A 5,113-nucleotide genomic window follows, 5' to 3' on the forward strand; every position below is an offset into this window, starting at 1 on the left:
TACCAACACCTACACTGTGGGGATCCAGATGTATGTGTGTGTGTGTGTGTGTGTATGTGTTTTCCATAAAATACAAGTCCTTTAACATATAAATTCTTAACATCAATATCTTGGAGTCTACCGTTATCAATCTGAATTAATCCAATCATACAGACACTTCCATCTTTCTTCAAACACCTTTTCATCCTTTCCTTGTAGAGTTAAACTCAGCTTGTCCATCTCTGCCATTTCTAATAATCTACATGTTAATTCATCTTGCGTAGGAATATGTTCTTGTTTCCGATATCTAGCTAGCGAAATTCTTGCAGTTGTAAGTATATACATTATCATGTACTTATTGCTTGGAAGAGGAATTTGAAGAATGGAGCAGGAGACATTATACTTTTGCCTTCAAATATACATCTGGATCCCTTATCTTTACTTATCTGGGATCCAGATGTATATTTGAAGGCAAAAGTATAAGGTCTCCTGCTCCATTCTTCAAATTCCTCTTCCAAAGCAATATTAGTATAGTGCCAGGGTACCCAACATAGTGACCTTGGGAGCCAGGCAGGCTGCTGACGCCTTTCCAGGTGTCCATGAAATGTCTTTAGAAAGTGGCCAGCTCCAGGTGGAGCTGTTGCCCAGCAAAGGTTCTTATTGGCCATTGGAGAACTGATGGTCAAAAACAGACAAAAATTGCTTAGGCAGGAGCTCTCACCACAGCACAATAATCTTCATTGCATGCCTGAAAGCAAGCTGGGTGTAAGCAAGAAAATGAATACTTTGTGTTTTTAAAATAGGGCATCTTTGTTAAGCAGAGCTTCTGCCTGAAATGCTGAAGAGTTATTATTAGAGTTATGCATAACCTCACACCCTGCCAGTTTGTGGCTCTCTCCGCCTCTTGCAACAGCCATTTTGTTTGTGCTCGCCACAAATTCCAAAGGCGCCTTTAGGCTTAAAAAGTTTGGGCACCCCAGTTGTAGGAAAACCAAAACAGGGCTATTGGTACAGTCTGCATGGACATGTAGTCATGCTCTTAATTCGGAATCACAAAAGAAGGATTTTCTACCCAAATACGTACAGGTAGAAAACAACCGTCAAGTTGGCATGAGAACTTTCTATACTGGCTGGTCTGAGTGCACTCCAAAAAATCTGATGAGACTGTAAATGATCAGCATGTTGCTGGACACTGGAATCATGCTTAGTGACCAAACCACAAACAGGAAAGGTTTTTAAAAAGTTGTATTTTTAATGTTGATGTCTTGTGTTTCATATATGTATTTTATCTCCGGTTTTGCATTTGTTTTATGATGCATTTTTATTGTGCTGTTTTGTCAACTGCCTTGGTGTCCCTGATTGCGCAGTAAGGTGGGGTATAAAATTTGTCAATAAATGAATAAATAAAGCAGACAGTCAAATTAACTAACTGCTGAACTTAGGAACCCGCATCCCACAGTAGCAACCTTTCAAGGCATTGAAGGAGTAGGCCCCAAATACGTGGTATATATTTATTTTAATATTTATACCCTGCTCTTGTCAGCATTGCTATCAAGAACTTCAGTTCCAAGCGCAGACTTTCAACTTATGACACAGCCTCCTTTCTTAAAGAATATCTTAGTAGTCAGTCTGTTACAGCATTACTTATCCAGAGAAGTCACACTGGCTTCAGAATACATCCTCTGTTTCCAAAACAATCAATATGTGGTTGCCAAGTAGCCAGGAGAAAAACGTGCTGTCTTTTTACTAGAGACTTAATTAAATGTTATTTACCTCCATGCCATGAAGACTTCAACTACCAGTTTCCACATGTGGAACTTCTATTAAATGGACCAGACTTTTTTTCTCCAGGCTAAGTTGGCAAACAGTGAAAAAATTAAGCTTCTCTTAGAAAGCAATCTTAAGAAGGACTACTCAGAACTCTATTGATGTCTACTCAGTCAGGATTACTTCCAGGAAAGGCAAGAAGCGTCTCTCTCACCCTTTTTTTGACTTTGGATGATTTGCTGTCCCACTGTGGAACTTCACAAGGTAAAAACGTAAAGGTTCCCTTGCTCGAAAGCTAGTCAAGTCCGACTCCAGGGTTGTGGTGCTCATCTCCATTTCAAAGCCGAAGAGCCAGCGCTGTCCGAAGATGTTTCCATGGTCATGTGGGCGGCATGACTAAACACCAAGGCGCACGGAACGCTGATACCTTCCCACCGAAGAGGTACCTATTTATCTACTTGCAATTTCTTGCTTTTGAACTGCTAGGTTGGCAGGAGCTGGAACTAGAGATGGGAGCTCACTCCATCATGCGTCACCGGGTCTCGAACTGCTGACCTACTGACCTTTCACAGCCTGCAGTTCAGCGTCTTAACCACTTGAGCCACTGCAGCTCCTTATGAATATATTACCAAGCGCTAAATTGTCACCGTTCTTTTTCCTTTTTTCATTGGTCTTATTACTATGACCATTCTTGTAACTATTCCCAATGGACAAGTTTGCCAGCACAGTTTGCTAGCAGCCAGCGATCTGTTCAAATAGCATGCTGGGTCGTTATCTCATTAGCACGGCTTCTCGAAGTCCTTGATTCTGTTAGTAATCTGGGTTTAATGATCGCCAACCGCAAGCGTGCCTCCTTGCGCCTGGTTGACAAATTCCGGCGTCTCTGATTCCTCAGCCAGTCAGAGAATCGGGTGGCGTGTTGCTGGGGCCAGGCATTGCCCGATCGGCTTCAGGGGCAAACTGTCCTGGGGTTTGGTGTTCATCCTCCTCGGCATTTAGGGGAGGACTCTCATGCTTCTGATGATGTTAAAGGCACGGAGTCCTCAGTTTCAGAGCTCCCAGGCACCGGGTCGGGTACAGGCATGACATGGTGGTGGTGTGGGGGGTTGTGCGCTGGCTGAATAGGAAGGCAGCCAGCTTGTAGTCCCAGTCCCCCTGATCCATGTGGCACAGGGCCTCTTTCGTGGTTCTGACCATGCGCACTGCCTGGCCATTAGTTGCCAGGTAAAACAGAGTGGAGCGTATGTTTCTTATGTCATAGTATTGCACAAACTCCTGAAACTCCGTGGAGGTGAAGGCTGTGCCATTGTCAGATACCAAGGTGTCAGGGATACCATGGGAGGTAAAAAATCTGCCACATTGCACAGATGGCTGAGCGGGAAGACGTGGACGGGACTGGCACCACTTCCAGCCACTTAGTGTAAGCATCTACTAATATAAAGAAGATGTCCCTGAAAAAGGCCTGCAAAGTCCAAATGTAGTCATGCCCAAGGCTTGTGGGATGACTCCCATGGCCACACCGGGGCTTTCGGTGGCTCTGGTCTTGGCTCCTGACATTTCTGGCAATGCTTCACTTTCTGTTTGATTTCCTTGTCCAACCCCGGCCACCACACTTAGCTCCTGGCCAGGGCTTTCATCCTGACTATTCCCGGGTGGTTCTCATGTAGGGCGATGAGTACTCTGTTTTGCAGTGGTTTGGGTACCACTACCCAACTGCCCCACAGTAGGCACCCCTTGTGGGAGGACAACTCGTCCCTACGAGACGAGAATGCCGTGAACCACCCCCTCCCCACCCAGTCCAGGACCCGGGAGAGGAGGCGATCCTTGGCCATGTGACACAACACCTTTGCTACCCAGACCAGCTGGTCAGGCAGGGTCTCCAGCAGGGCGATGTGGTGAGCCGGGGCCGGGTCAGGATCAGAGGAAGGCAATGGGAGGTGACTCAGAGCACCGGTGTGGCCCATCGCTTTGCTGGGGTGGTGGATGAGCTTGTATTGGTACCCTGCCAGGAAGATGGACCAGCGCAGCACCCTGGGGGACAGCATCTGCAGGGCCTGGTGGTCTGGGGCGAGCAGGCCCAAGAGGGGTTTGTGGTCAGTCACCACCATAAAGGCCTGGCCATAGAGACTTCTGGTCTATGGATTGGCAATGGCAGTCACTCTCCCCAGAGCTTGGGGAGGCAATTAGCACACAGCATGGAGGAGTGCCACCTCTTTGACGGCTTTCTACTGGAGAATCGAGGCTTCCCTCTGCTCTGACGGTCCTGCCGATGAGTGGCCTTAGGGCACAAACTAACCCGACCGGGACAAGCGGGGGAGGCCGAGCAGAACGATTGATGTAAGCGAGGTCAGCAAGATGACCAACAATGAACGTGAGTTCTAAGTAAACGAACTTTGATAAACGGCACACCCCCCCTGGGAAAAGCGGAGCGCAAAGAGGGACGCCTCTGAAGCGCATGGACAGATAAATCACAGCGAAGGGGGAGTGGGAGGAAAAAGACAGTGTGTGTATTTTGAGAGTCTTACTTGCGTGCAAAAAGCAAATTGACGATTGCTTCATGTCAGTATTCCATGTTATAGTTAAGTCATGCTGTAGATCATAGGCATCTAACTGACAGCTCTAAGTGTTACAGGAGCTGGCTCAAACTAGTTCCAGCTGGTGTTGCTAGAGCTAATTAGCACTGAGTCACAGTGACTCAGCATTGGCTGTGATTGGCCAGTGGTTGTATATATTCAGTGAGGAACTGTAGTATTCATTCCTTCTTGGAATGCGAGTCTCAGCGGAGCATTACGTCGCTCAGTATAAAGATTTGGTGAGAGGCTTGTATAATAAACTGTATATTATTTTTACATAAGCCTGAGAGACTCCAGTCTTTATTGGATATCCTTGCACCCATGTTTGGTCTGCTGTGGGCTTACACCGCCTAATACTGACACTTCGAGCCTGGGAGAAACGGTTTGAAAGTGTAAACAAAGTTGAAAAATGGCGGCGCCTTGAGGAAAGTTTAAAGCGAAGCCTGGTAGTCAGAGTCCAAGGCCCAACGAGGGAACTGACATCATGAAGCTGTTAGTGGATATGCTCAAGCCAGTGATGAATCAGCTCGATGGTATTAACCAGCAACTGACCTCGTTAAATCAAAACTTCGCTTTACAACAGCGTCAGTTGGCAGAAATGGGAAAAAAAGTAGAGCTGGTGGCTGAGAAAGTTACAGAGATGGACACCTCAAGCAAGAAGACGAAGAAAAGAATGGGTGAAGTTGAAACGAAACAAAATCTCCAAGAAAATCGTTTGTTGCAGCTGCAAATGGAAAAGGCTAATATGATTCTCAGGTTCCAGGGGGTTCCTGAGACAGAAAAAGAAGATTTGA

Source organism: Gekko japonicus, unplaced genomic scaffold (assembly GCF_001447785.1).
Source record: "Gekko japonicus isolate JY-2015 unplaced genomic scaffold, Gekko_japonicus_V1.1 scaffold1396, whole genome shotgun sequence".
NCBI classification, from domain to species: Eukaryota; Metazoa; Chordata; class Lepidosauria; order Squamata; family Gekkonidae; genus Gekko; species Gekko japonicus.